Consider the following 15,844-nt stretch of genomic DNA (forward strand, 5'->3'; position numbering starts at 1 on the left):
TAGCTTTCGCAACCGATGGTTGCTTCTTCAGGAAGGAGAGGGAAAGACGAAAGGATGTGGGTTTTAAGGGAGAGGGTAAGGAGTCATTCCAATCCCGGGAGCGGAAAGACTTCCCTTAGGGAAAAAAAGGACAGGTGTACACACACACACACACACACACACACACACACACACACACACACACACACACACACACATATCCATCCGCACAAACACAGACACAAGCAGACATATTTAAAGGCAAAGAATAAGGGCAGAGATGTCAGTCGAGGCAGAAGTGCAGAGGCAAAGAAGTTGTTGAAAGACAGGTGAGGTATGAGCGGCGGCAACTTGAAATTAGCGGAGGTTGAGGCCTGGCGGAAATCGAGAAGAGAGGATATACTGAAGGGCGAGTACCCATCTCCGGAGTTCGGATAGGTTGGTGTTGGTGGGAAGTACCAGATAACTCGGACGGTGTAACACTGTGCCAAAATGTGCTGGCCATGCACCAAGGCATGTTTAGCCACAGGGTGATCCTCATTACCAACAAATACTGTCTGCCTGTGTCCATTCATGCGAATGGGCAGTTTGTTGCTGGTCATTCCCACATAGAAAGCGTCACAGTGCAGGCAGGTCAGTTGGTAAATCACGTGGGTGCTTTCACACGTGGCTCTCCCTTGGATCGTGTACACCTTCACCTACCAGAGGGTAGGGAAGGTGGTTTGGGGATTTCATAGGGATGAACCAAGAGGTTACGAAGGTTAGGTGGACGGCGGAAAGACACTCTTGGTGGAGTGGGGAGGATTTCATGAAGGATGGATCTCATTTCGGGGCAGGATTTTAGGAAGTTGTATCCCTGCTGGAGAGCCACATTCAAGGTCTGATCCAGTCCCGGGAAGTATTCTGTCACAAGTGGGGCACTTTTGGGGTTCTTCTGTGAGAGGTTCTGGGTTTGAGGGGATGAGGAAGTGGCTCTGGTTATCTGTACCAGGTTGGGAGGGTAGTTGCGGGATGCGAAAGCTGTTTACAGGTTGTTGGTGTAATGGTCGAGGGATTCAGGACTGGAGCAGATTCCTTTGCCACGAAGGCTTAGGCTGTAAGGAAGGGACCGTTTGATATGGAATGGGTGGCAGCTGTCATAATGGAGGTACTGTTGCTTGTTGGTGGGTTTGATGTGGACGGATGTGTGCAGCTGGCCATTGGACAGATGGAGGTCAACGTCTAGGAAAGTGGCATGGGATTTGGAGTAGGACCAGGTGAATCTGATGGAACCAAAGGAGTTGAGGTTGGAGAGGAAATTCTGGAGTTGTTCTTCACTGTGAGTCCAGATCATGAAGATGTCATCAATAAATCTGTACCAAACTTTGGGTTGGCAGGCTTGGGTAACCAAGAAGGCTTCCTCTAAGCGACCCATAAATAGGTTGGCATACGAGGGGGCCATCCTGGTACCCATGGCTGTTCCCTTTAATTGTTTTTATGTCTGGCCTTCAAAAGTGAAGAAGTTGTGGGTCAGGATGAAGCTGGCTAAGGTGACGAGGAAAGAGGTTTTAGGTACGGTGGCAGGTGATCGGCGTGAAAGGAAGTGCTCCATTGCAGCGAGGCCCTGGACGTGCGGGATATTCGTGTATAGGGAAGTGGCATCAATAGTTACAAGGATGGTTTCCGGGGGTAACAGACTGGGTAACGGATTCCAGGCATTCGAGAAAGTGGTTGGTGTCTTTGATGAAGGATGGGAGACTGCATGTAATGGGTTGAAGGTGTTGATCTACGTAGGCAGAGATATGTTCTGTGGGGGCTTGGTAACCAGCTACAATGGGGCGGCCAGGATGTTTGGGTTTGTGAATTTTAGGAAGTAGATAGAAGGTAGGAGTGCGAGGTGTCGGTGGGGTGAGGAGTTTGATGGAGTCAGGTGAAAGGTTTTGTAGGGGGCCTAAGGTTCTGAGGATTCCTTGAAGCTCCGCCTGGACATCAGGAACGGGATTACCTTGGCAAACTTTGTATGTAGAGTTGTCTGAAAGCTGACGCAGTCCCTCAGCCACATAGTCCCGATGATCAAGTACCACGGTCGTGGAACCCTTGTCAGCCGGAAGAATGATGATGGATCGGTCAGCTTTCAGATCACGGATAGCCTGGGCTTCGGCTGTGGTGATGTTGGGAGTAGGATTAAGGTTTTTCAAGAAAGATTGAGAGGCAAGGCTGGAAGTGAGAAATTGCTGGAAGGTTTGGAGAGGGTGATTTTGAGGAAGAGGAGGTGGGTCCCGCTGTGATGGAGGACGGAACTGTTGCAGGCAGGGTTCAATTTGGATAGTGTCTTGGGGAGTTGGATCATTAGGAGTGGGATCAGGATTGTTTTTCTTCGTGGCAAAGTGATATTTCCAGCAGAGACTACGAGTGTAGGACAGTAAATCTTTGACAAGGGCAGTTTGGTTGAACCTGGGAGTGGGGCTGAAGGTGAGGCCTTTGGATAGGACAGAGGTTTCGGATTGGGAGAGGGGTTTGGAGGAAAGGTTAACTACTGAATTGGGGTGTTGTGGTTCCAGATTGTGTTGACTAGAAATTTGAGGTGTTGGGGGGAGTGGAGCTGGAAGTGGGAGATTGAGTAGATGGGAGAGACTGGGTCTGTGTGCAATGAGAGGAGGTTGAGGTTTGTTGGAAAGGTTGTGGAGGGTGAGTGAGTTGCCTTTCCGGAGGTGGGAAACCAGGAGATTGGATAGTTTTTTGAGGTGGAGGGTGGCATGTTGTTCTAATTTGCGGTTGGCCTGTAGGAGGATGCTATGTACAGCCGGTGTGGATGTGGGAGAGGAAAGATTGAGGACTTTGATTTGGGATAGGAGTTGACGGGTGTGTTCATTGGGCGAGTCGATGTATAGGTGAAGGATTAGGCTGGTGAGGGCTATGGATTGTGCTGTTTGGAACTGGTATAAGGACTGATGGAAAGAAGGATTGCAGCCAGAGATGGGAACTTTAAGTGTGAAGCCTTTGGGAGTAATGCCAAATGTCAGACAAGCCTGAGTAAATAAAATATGGGAGCGTAATCTGGCTAGGGTGAAGGCATGTTTGCGGAGGGAATGTAAATAAAATTTAATGGGGTCGTTGTAGGGATGTTGTGGGGTTGACATGGTATTAGTAGGTGGAAAGGGTAATATGAGGTTAAAGTGAAAGTAAATAGAGATTTATATAGGGAGAGATAAAGGTGTGAAAAAAGTCGAAAAAGTGTTGGTTTGAGATGAGCTATGTTGATCATGTGCTGAACTTAGGTTGGTGAACAACAATGGGTGCAAAGGTTGGGTAGTTATGTTGTCTCCAGATCACGTTAAAGGGTGGGGAAATTCAAGAAAATTTCGAAAAAATTTTTTTTCAAAAAAAGTTTCGAAAAAATAAAATTCGAAAAAAATTTTCGAATAAAATCTCAAAGAATATGTGTGTAAATGTATTCAAAGGACTGGTTATGTACTGGCAGGTTATGAGAATGAGGCTAACAATTGTTTGATGAAGAAATAATAACGTGTAAACCTGTGGGAAGCTGCTAAAAAATGATCGGTTATGTGGGAAAAAACGGGAATGGAAATAAAACGAAAGTTGTTGGAAAAAACTGAGATGGTTGTGTAATGGGTGAAAGGAACTGAAGCTGTGAAATAGTATTCACGAGTTTACACGAAATGTTTGTAAACTTGGAACAATGGATTTTATAGCAGCGGTTATGTTGAAAGCGTTGAAAATTTTAGGTTATAAGGATGGCATGCACATAACCAAAGTAAGCTCACCTTACACGGATGTCACTGCATACTGATGCAAGCACTATAACCACATAGCATTCTGTGGAGACCCTCTTTGAGTTAATCAGGACATGTTCATTCGATTTTAGCGGGCTGTCGATGTACAGTCCTAGGAATTTAGTGTTAGTTACATCTGTTATTGAAGTGTTGCGTAGTTTTTAATTTATGGACATGTACTTCTTGTTTATTCTAAACTACATGCTGCTTGTTTTCTTAATATTGAGAGTTGCTCTGTTCTCTGTAGACCATCTGTAAACATCTGCTAGTGCTTCATTGGCTTTTACCAATAGCAGATCAGGTGTCTTGCTAGAAATCAGTATATTAATGTCATCAGCAAAAAGTACTTTTCCTCCATGCTCCACAGATAGTGAGAAATCATTAATATAAATTAAGGACAATATTGGGCCCAGGACACTTCCTCGTGGGACTTCTATATTAACATACCGTTGGTCAGGTAATTGATTTACCACATATTTGGATGTGTTATGTGAAATTTCTACTCCCTGCACTCTGTTATTTAGGTACGATTGGAACCATTTATATACCACTCCCTTGATTCCCAAAGACTCGAACTTGTGTAGAAGAATGTCATGGTTAACAGTATTGAAGGCCTTCGATATATCTAAAAAAAAATTCCAGTTATATAACTGTCCTTGTCTAGTGATTCAAGAACAATTTTTGTAAACTGAGTGATGTTTCAGTGTTTCTGCCCAGTCTGGAGCAATGTTGCTCCTTGCAGAGAAGATGATATTTATTTAAGTAGCTCATAAGTCTATTTTTCATTAAAGTCTCCACTATTTTGGAAAATACTGGAAGTAAAGCACTTGGTCTGTAATTTTCCATGTTTTCAACATTGCCTTTTTTGTGAAGAGGTATGATTTTAGTTAGTTTCAGGTAGTCTGGCAAGCAGCCAGTCATAAAAGACTGGTTAATGATGTAAGTTAAAGGGGCTTTAATGCTGCCTATGCACTCTTTTAACACACAAACTGGGACTTTGTCTACCCCTGTTGAGGATTTGTTTTATGGTACTGCTTACTTCTCTCTCAGTAGTGGAGAGCAGAACCATTGAAATTTTTATGTAATTTTTCACTGGAATATCAGATCTTTTTGGAAATTTGTTCTGTAGGTCTTTTGCAATACTGGTGAAGGATAAGTTTATGAAGTTAGCCAGCTCTTTTTGATAACTGATTGTATTGCCTGATTTCTTGATTTTAATGATTGACTGTGTGTGTGTTTTTTTATTTCCGGTCTCATGCTTAACTAAAGACCGAGCAGCTTTACTTTTGTTATCTGCATTTTTTTATCAGTTTGTTGTTAGCTGACTTTTAGCTGCCTGAAGTACCTTTCTGTAAATGTTTTTGTAATTTTTGTAATAGCTTACAAAACCAGGGTCACTGCATGTATTCTTTATAGAGCTGAGCTGTCTGAAGGTTTGGGCAGATTTTGCAATCCCACTGGTAATCCATTTCATTTTGCTATGAGCTCCAACAGGAAGTAGGACTTTGGGAAACGATTCTTCAGATTTGAGCTTAAACAATGACATGAAATGACAGAACATTTTGTTGGCATCTGTTTATGCATATACATTGTCCCAGGTTTAGTGACTTAACTGTACAGTAAAATTTTGCATGGCTGATTTTGAGTAGATTCTTTTGCATGCATGAAGCTTGGTTGCTTTCTCCATAGGAACATTTATTTGTGCAATTTGACAAAGATGATCTGAAAGTTCCAGATTTTTGAGTTCTAAGTCACAGTTTTCTGTGACAATATCAGTGGCTATATGATCAATAATGAAGGCTGAGTGCGTTGTTTTCTTTGTTGCACTGCTGACTAGTGATGCCATTCCAAAATTACATAAAGTGCTCAGAAAAGCATTATTCATTTTTGCTGTGCTTATGTTAAGATCTCTACATAGCAGGCTGTTAGTTTTAGTATTTGAGGCCTGTTCTAAACTGTATATAAAATTTTATTTAACGAACATTTACATGAGATGTACACAAAAAGTGTACGCGAAGTGAATGGTAGTATACACAAGACGTGAATTCAAGCTGTTTTCCCCTCTTCAAAGGACTAGAGCCAAGCAAATCTGTCTCTGGATGTCCTGAAATGGAATGTAAATATTTATTTGTTGTTTATCCCAAAATAAAAAAGTCTTAATACATATGCAATACACATGTTGATAAGTATTAATTAAAAGTAATAACAGTAAATTTAAACAACAATATGAGTGTAAGTAACCTGATATTGTTTGACTTGTTTGAGCAGCTTATCCATCCCATTGTCATCATCAAGCTTGTCCAAATATGGGTGTTGAAAGCAACATCTACTGCAGTTTCAGGGAGGTTATCACAGAATTGCAGGTTCTGCAGATAATTAAACACCTCAAACCCAATTTCCTGCAGCTGCAAGCGTTTCTACAACCATTCTTGCAACTGCAGGAAATTGTATTTAGCAGCGCTACTTCCTTCAATGACATCTTGGGCAAGGCCTTGGACTGTAGCAACCCAAACACATTTCAGCAGATTCTTTTTTCAACCCAGCTACTGCTACATGCAAAATGAATATAGCTTTGTAGCATCTTGCATGGGAGGAAGTCTGGCCAAGTTGAAGCTGGTCTTGGCTGCAGCTCTTGTGATGAGCTGATAGCACAGGTCATTGAGTGTTTGACTGGACCTTTCCCCACCATAGAGCTCAATGATAATTTTCTCCCCAGCTTCAGCTATTGTGCTATAGCAGGTGTCACAGCTGGATTAGAGAAAACTACACCTGTCTCTTTAAGATCTACATGTTGCTGCAGATTTGAAGCAATTTCAGTTTCCCCAGACCAAAGAAGAATGGGATAGAATCACAGCCACTGAAGGCATGACTGAAAGTGATGAGGTGACCCTCTGCAAATGTTGAGGTGACTGAATAGAAGACATCTGGCATTTCACCTCTTCCACACTTCTGAACATATATGGTACCTTGTGTGAGATCCCTGAGACCAGTGAGTAAGACTACAAAGTATATGTCCTCCCCTGCAATAAATATGACCTGAAAATCAGAGGCTTTTCTGATAGTTGTAAATTAATGTGACACAGCATGTGAAGGTTGCTGAGTGTGGACGGGTTACTCCTGTAACCGAAATTGAAGATGTTACTAGAGGAACCGAAACCGGTCATGTGAACAAATATTTTGCAGTCAAGACGAATTATAAGTAACACTGCATAAAAAAGTGATTGCGGTAGCCCTGCAGACATTATGTCTGTTTTTGCAAACCTCCCAAAGATGTAAACAACCATGCATGAGCAGCACCTAGCAGGAGGTCTGACAGCTGATCAGTTCCGGTAATTCTACCAGGAAGGAGGTACACAGCTCGTGTTGTCTGTAGTTCAACCATGCCTAGACAGTCAGTACCGCAGTTCGATCATGTCTGCATTGTTACTTTGTGCCAGGAAGGGCTCTCAACAAGAGAAGTGTCCAGGCATCTCGGAGTGAACCAAATTCATGTTGTTCACACATGGAGGAGACACAGAGAGACAGGAACTGTCATTGACATGCCTCACTCAGGCTGCCCATGGGCTACTACTGCAGTAGATGACCACTGCCAACAGATTATGGCTTGGAGGAATCCTGACAGCTATGCCACCATGTTGAATAATGCTTTTTGTGCAGCCACAGGACACTGTGTTATGACTCAAACTGTGCACAATAGTCTGCATGATGCACAACTTCACTCCCAACGTCCATGGTGAGGTCCATCTTTGCAACCACAACACAATGCGGCGCAGTACAGATGAGCCCAACAACATGCCAAATGAACCGTTCAGGATTGCCATCATGTTCTCTTCTCTGATGAGTGTTGCATAGCCTTCAACTAGACAATCATCTAAGACATGTTTGGAGGCAACCCGGTCAGGCTGAATGCCTTAGACACACTTCCGTAAGAGTGCAGCGAAGTGGAGGTTCCCTGCTGTTTTGGGGTGGCATTATGTGGGGCCAACATGTGCCGCTGATGGCCATGGAAGGCACTATAACGGCTGTACAATATGTGAATACCATCCTCCAACCAATAGTGCAACCATATCGGTAGCATACTGGCAAGACATTCATTTTTGTGGACAACAATTAGCGCCCCCATCAATCACATCTTGTGAATGACTTCCTTCAGGATAATGACATCATTCGACTAGAGTGGCCAGCATGTTCTCCAGATATGAAACTTATCAAACATACCTGAGATAGACTGAAAAGGGCTGTCTATGGATGACGTGACCCACCAACCACTCTGAGGGATCTACACTAAATTGCCATCGAGGAGTGGGACAATCTGGACGAACAGTGCCTTGATAAACTTTTGGATAATATGCCATGACGAATACAGATGTGCATTATTGCAAGAGGACATGCTACTGGATATTAGAGCTACTGGTGTGTACATCAATCTGGACCACCACCTCTGAAGGTCTCGCTGTGTGGTGGTACAGCATGCAGTGTGTGTTTTTCATAAGCAATACAAAGGGCGGAAGTGATGTTTATGTTGATCTTCTGCCAGTTTTCTGTAGAGGTTACAGAACTCTCAGAACTGAGATGATGCAATACTTTTTTTGATGTGTGTAATATAATGATAAAATTCAAAATATCTCGCAAAATCACAAAATGTTACCAAATAGTTGACCTGTCAGAATATTCACATCAGTCAAGCACCACAGTTATCAGTTAACCAGAAAAATTAATTTTCATTGTTCCAGCATTACCACTTTAAGCTCATAATTCCTCAGAACACAAATAGAAGCTTTCAGATAATGCATTGATCCAGTGATATTGTATTATATGACTTACAAGTCATTACTCTTTCTGTTAAGCTCTTATTCCCATCTGCAGTGTCATGAATTGCACAATATACATAGTACCCAATGTTGCCTAGTTCAAAAATAGATCACCAAGACAGTTACACCACATTTGTTTGTTTACAGTTATCATTTTCATTACTCAAGCATGTCTGCCTTGCATTCCTTACCCTGTTAACTAGTGGAGTGCATTCTCAAACAATATCCCTACTGCAGAGACAGGCTCCCTAACCATTAAGACCCTAATATTAGTCATTATTACTTCATTAACTAATAAATAAACACCTGCTCTGCTTATCTGATGCAAAGTTGATTCTACTGAAAAACACTCCACAGTAACAGATCCTTATGCTAAGGCAAACTTAACTCTATTTATCAATGAGACAAAATTATCACTTAGAAAAACTATTATTTCACAGTATTTCATCAAATTGCTTAATATTTTAGCCCAAAGGTTGATATACGTACAAATCTTGCATACTCTTTCCACACACATTACTCCAGGCAACTATGTCTAAAGTTGCAATTCCTTAATGTTAGAAAACGCTGTACCATGACACTGATAGACAGTTATCTGACATATATTGATTGTACCAAACACAAACACTTCTACTATACCACAGTTAATATTAAGATCTAGTGTTCAAGAAGATTTTTAGGTATATTGCCTCTGCTGCTGCACCAATGAGCTGACTTCCTCAGATGTTAACTATCTTCCACACATGCTGACACCTTTCATTTTCAGTTTACCTTACCCCTTTGTTTGACATAAATTCTTTAATCATGGTAACAATTTACTTTCTTCCATCCTCATATTATTCCATTACTTATAACTAACACAACATAATATATGCATACAATACTGGAGAAACTTTTTCGAACATATCAAACAATGGAAAATCCAGGGTGGTATGTAACAATACCAGAGAAGGAAAGTTGCTGCTCACCATATAGCGGAGATGCTGAGTCGCGATAGGCACAACAAAAACACTCACACAATTGTAGCTTTCAGCCATAAAGCACTTTGTCAGCAGTTGACACAAATACACACATGCACACACACACTCACACAAACGCAACTTGCACAGATGTCTGCAGTCTCAGAGAACTGAGTATTTTTCGGACATATCCCTATACTAAAGTATCCTACACACATCCTATACTACACACATCCTAATCACATGGAAGTGGAAGATAGAATAATTCTGATTGACTTTATACAATAGGAGATGAGTTTGAGTGCCTCAAGAAACATGAAAAATGAGACAGGCAGTGGGGGTAAGCATTATCGCCACATAATGAATCCACCACAGAATGCTGGACCCCCTGCTTGCTTGTAGGTCTTATTTCTGGTTCAATGCACATTGTAGCAAGTTTCTCCTCTCTCTTTATGGGATAAACATTGCTACCTACACCATCCTTCAACTTCTCACTAGAATTAGAAATTACACTCGTCTTACTACTATCATTTACATTACCATTACCTGTTATTACAGCACATTTATATACTAGTGCTCTTGTGTGAGCTAAAACCGGAGCATTATCCAGTTTAAATGGTTTGATCCAGAATTAAAATCATCTCCTCCATTTCTATTACTTTAATTTCTCCTACCGTTTCTGTGCCAATTTCAGCTATCCTCCACCCGACCATTCCTTGAATTTCTACTATAATTAGTCCTGTTCATCCTATTTACCTGAAATTCTCTCCCGGATTGATTATTCTCATCAAAATTTCTCCTACAATCTTCCACTGAGGGCTTCACCCTCTCCACTTTATCAACATAATTCAAGAAATCACTAATATTACCCTTGGGGCAGGTACAAGCAATTCTCTAACTTCCTGAGGCAACTTAGTTTCTAAACCCATAATTAGTAGGTACCTAGGTCTTTGTCAAAATATTTTAGTTTGTTTATCCAGAGCTGATAGAAATGTTTCACAGTCCCCTTCCTAGAGTCAAATCTTTCTCCTCCCCAAAATTCACTCAAAATTCTCCGCTGCTCCTCTTTGGACTGATATTTATCTAAAATTGATTTCTTAAAGCTTTGCCACAAACTACAACTATCAGCTACCTGAGCTGCCCATTCATAAGCCTTCCCTTTCAAAAAACCTCTCGCAAATGACATTTTCTCTTTGTCATTCGATGTTTTAGGCAAATCACTAAATTATCTAATGAAATCCAGCGGATGCACTTCCCCATATGGTTCAAAATTATTAAATTTCTTACAACTAACAAATGAAGGACTGTTTGAGACACTACATACTCTGTGCTTTAGATTTTTTTACCTCTTCCATCTTTTTCTCCATTTCAGCAAATTTTGAATCTACATTTTTATTTACTTTTTGCAGTTTTTTCTCTACCGCTACTGCACACTTGGTTTCTACCTCCATTCCTAAATAATTTTCAATCTGATCAAACTGGTTCTTGAGTTTAACGCTGTTTTCAGCACAAAATTTTCTGGCTGCCTTGATTTCATCTTTACACTGTTTTTCAGAAGCCTCTACCCTCCTGCTATAGTCATCAGAAATTTTCTTTCTCTCTTCTACACTTTTAATACTCATTGATGTTAATTTCTCATTAGTGTTATGTACTACTTTTTTTAATCTTTTCATCACAATCTGTAGCTACCACCTCAACCTTGTTATGAATTCTGAAAGATTAGATCTGACTTCCTGAATCTCACTTTCTAATTTCTTTCTTCAATTCATCCCTTAAGCTAACCATGTCGTTCTAATGCTATCAGTTTTCTTTTCCACCCTATTAATGTCTTCTTTCATACTATTTTCCACCCTACTAATGTCTTCTTTCATACTACTTTCACAGAGCGAGGTGGCGCAGTGGTTAGCACACTGGACTCACATTCAGGAGGACGACGGTTCAATCCCGCGTCCGGCCATCCTGATTTAAGTTTTCCGTGATTTCCATAAATTGCTCCAGGCAAATGCCAGGATGGTTCCTTTGAAAGGGCACAGCCGACTTCCTTCCCTGTCCTTAACTAATCCTATAGGACCGATGACCTTGCTGTTTGGTCTCTTCCCCCAAAAGAATCCAATCCAAATCCAATCCATACTACTTTCCACCCTACTAATGCCTTCTTTCGTACACGTACCACTCAAGCAACTCAAACCACTCATAATTTGCCTTAACATCACTTCCAAATTTACATCTGCCATAAAGTTTTACTCTTGCTGACTTATGCTACTAGGTTCCTCCTCCTCTACCTTAACGATATCACCCACTTCAGTACTGTTTTCGTCCATTTTGCTCTCATCACCACACAATGTATATGACGCTTTTATCATTTTCCACAATAGGATTTTCATCAATGTTACATTCATGTTTGATTTATAATCACTATCATCTACAGAACCAGTCTCACTTTGGTCTTTCTATTCGTTTAACAATTACTTCTACAGCTTTGTTCTCAGTCACACTGTCTTGTTTGTTAAGCCCACTCATTATGTATCACTTAAAATAAGAACAATTTTGCTATGAAATTACCTTATTCTCATTCACTCTTCTTCTTCTGCTGCTGCTGCTGCTGCTGTGGTTGTCATTTTGGTCCATCGTCTGTAAGGCTGCAGCAAGTTGTAATTCTCTCAGTGGTCAGCTGTTTCCACCTGTATGGTGACTGGCTGCTCCTGTACTCTGTGGCTGCTTCCATAGAACCACCTTGATAATTGTTTGCTGTTATACTGTGGTCATGAAACCCATGCACTGATTGGCTGTTGATTTCACTGTTCAAAGTTCGCGAGTCCTTGTTTATTGTGGCTACATACAATATTCCTCATGTCGAGGCACCAAATGTGACGGTTTGCCTTCTTTATTTATTCATTTGTTGTCCTTAGTGTCAATGTACTGCGTTGTGATACTGGCTGAAAAATGGAGTATGGAAGTATGACACTGACTACTTTAAATAATGTAGCCAACAGATGCACAGTTGCATTTTACAGTAGTTTACTTTCGCTGTTCACAGCCTCCTCCAATAGTACACAGTTATATATTGCCAGTGCACTATTGTTTTAACTTTCCATGAGCAGGCAAACTTCCACATACTGCTACTACAGTTTACTATTGATCATCTATGAGCCGTAAAAACCTAACCACAAAGTTTCACCGTTCTTAAAGAATAGAAAAGTACATAAGGAGCAGACAATGTCATTGTTTTAAGACATGGCCTAATAATGTAGCAATTATTTCACAGTTAAGTTGATGCGTTGTTGTTATAACCAACATGGCTTTCTCGTCTGAAACTCGACCGTTGACTGCCTTATATATCCTCACAATAATAGGTGCCAAAACTAAACATTGTTTAAAGTTAAATTTATGGAAATTAAAACTAACTCATTAAACTAACAGAATACATCAAAAATTGGATCTTTTTAACAGTTTCTTCTACTACAAGAGTTAGGTCAAATTATTTGTTTAAATCAGGATATTAACAAATATCATTACACAAACAATAATTTTTTACAAAACTGTTAATTACTTTGCTAACATGTTTTCGAATAGAGCCAAATAAATACTTTAAGAATACTATTAGTTGTTCCTCCAAATGTTCATAATTAGTACAAAATTTATATTTGTTTACAAGTCAACAATAGAATTTAAGTTATGAAAAAATTACTGATTTTGCCCTACAATGAAAGTATTAACTAGGAATAGTGAAAATAAATTAGAAAATCAATTACATACATAAAACTAAGCACAAAATTAGATCTGGTGTTATATTCTTTAAGACTGAGGGCCAATTTTTTTTCTCTTTTATGAAAATGCAAATTATGCTCATGTATGTTAACAGTAATCAGTTAAAACTGGCAAAAAAACATTAATTTAAGGAGGCAGATGGCAAAACAAGAGGGGAAATAAAAATATCCCAGTTTGCTTTGTCACACAGCCTCCATTGCTGTCAAACACCCTTCCTCCAAAAGAGCATGAAGTGATTATGAATAGCCAGTGGGCAGTGAAACATGGCTCATGGATAAAATGGCTGGACTAAAAGCAAGGTTTTTCAAGTATCTGACCTTGAAATGAGTACTGTCATTGACTATGAATGGTGCAATGACAGGCACAACTCAATACATTAAGGCTGTCACTCAGTGTAGCAGAATACTGCCACAGCATGTGGGGATAACGTTTAACATGACAAATTACTCCAGAATGATGTTCACCTTCATGTACTGTATTTCTGCAAGACAGATAAGCAACTTAGTCTCACTAAATGTGCCCATTCAGGCCTTAGTTTTTGACAAAATCCAGGCCAACAGTCATCATGATTATGCACTCTACAACTTTTAATTGGAGAGCTGACAGATGATTGGAGCAATTGCTTATCAACCACGACAACTTGGATTCAAATGTGTGCACTTACGTTTTTTTCATGTGTTTTTTATGAGGGTATTAACTTTACTTTGTGCAATAACTAATAATTATGTAGGGAAGAATAATACAGTAATTGGCTATATATAATCACATCTTTTTGTATTATCTTTCAGACAATACATTATCATTAATTAATTACTTATAGATGCATTTTCATTAATGTGTGGGTGTATTGATCTTGATGCAGTCCCCAGAGTCCCTCTGCCATGAGAAGAGAATGATCTCTGGGCTGTGCAGAGGGAGAGTAGTGTGATCTCAGTCTTAGTTCGAGTCAGTTTGTGATATTGGTTAATAAAGCTTTGTAGATATATCTGTCATATTTGTTATTTCCTCCCCCCATGAACCATGGACCTTGCCGTTGGTGGGGAGGCTTGCATGCCTCAACGATACAGATAGGTGCAAGCACAATGGAAGGGTATCTGTTGAGAGGCCAGACAAACGCGTGGTTCCTGAAGAGGGGCGGCAGCCTTTTCAGGGGCAACAGTCTGGATGATTGACTGATCTGGCCTTGTAACAGTAACCAAAACGGCCTTGCTGTTGTGGTACTGCGAAAGCCGGAAATCAAAGGGAAACTACAGCCGTAATTTTTTCTGAGGGCATGCAGCTTTACTGTATGGTTAAATGATGATGGCGTCCTCTTGGGTAAAATATTCCAGAGGTAAAATAGTCCCCCATTCAGATCTCCAAGCAGTGACTACTCAAGAGGATGTCATTATGAGGAGAAAGAAAACTGGCATTCTACGGATCGGAGCGTGGAATGTCAGATCCCTTAATGAGGCAGGTAGGTTAGAAAATTTAAAAAGGGAAATGGATAGGTTAAAGTTAGATATTGTAGGAATTAGTGAAGTTCGGTGGCAGGAGGAACAAGATTTCTGGTCAGGTGAATACAAGGTTATAAATACAAAATCAAATATGGGTAATGTAGGAGTAGGTTTAATAATGAATAAAAAAATAGGAGTGCGGATAAGCTACTACAAACAGCATAGTGAACGTATTATTGTGGCCAAGACAGACACAAAGCGCATGCCTAGTACAGTAGTACAAGTTTATATGCCAACTAGCTCTGCAGATGACAAAGAAATAAAAGAAATGTATGATGAGATAAAAGAAATTATTCAGGTAGTGAAGGGAGATGAAAATTTAATAGTCATGGGTGACTGGAATTCGAAAATAGGAAAAGGGAGAGAAGGAAACATAGTAGGTGAGTATGGATTGGGGCTAAGAAATGAAAGAGGAAGCCGTATGTTAGAATTCTGCACAGAGCATAACTTAATCATAGCTAACGCTTGGTTCAAGAATCATACAAGAAGGTTGTATACATGGAAGAATCCTGGAGACACTAGCAGGTTTCAGATAGATTATATAATGGTAAGACAGAGATTTAGGAACCAGGGTTTAAATTGTAAGACATTTCCAGGGGCAGATGTGGACTCTGACCACAATCTATTGGTTATGAATTATAGATTAAAACTGAAGAAACTGCAAAAATGTGGATATTTAAGGAGATGGGACCTGGATAAACTGAAAGAACCAGAGGTTGTACAGAGTTTCAGGGAGAGCATAAGGGAATAATTGACAGGAATGGGGGAAAGAAATACAGTAGAAGACGAATGGGTAGCTCTGAGGGATGAAGTAGTGAAGGCAGCAGAGGATCGAGTAGGTAAAAAGACGAGGGCTTGTAGAATACCTTGGGTAACAGAAGATATATTGAATTTACTTGATGAAAGGAGAAAATATAAAAATGCAATAAATGAAGCAGGCAAAAAGGAATACAAATGTCTCAAAAATGAGATTGACAGGAAGTGCAAAATGGCTAAGCAGGGATGGCTAGAGGACAAATGTAAGGATGTAGAGGCTTATCTCACTAGGGGTAAGATAG

Source organism: Schistocerca gregaria, chromosome 2 (assembly GCF_023897955.1).
Source record: "Schistocerca gregaria isolate iqSchGreg1 chromosome 2, iqSchGreg1.2, whole genome shotgun sequence".
NCBI classification, from domain to species: domain Eukaryota; kingdom Metazoa; phylum Arthropoda; class Insecta; order Orthoptera; family Acrididae; genus Schistocerca; species Schistocerca gregaria.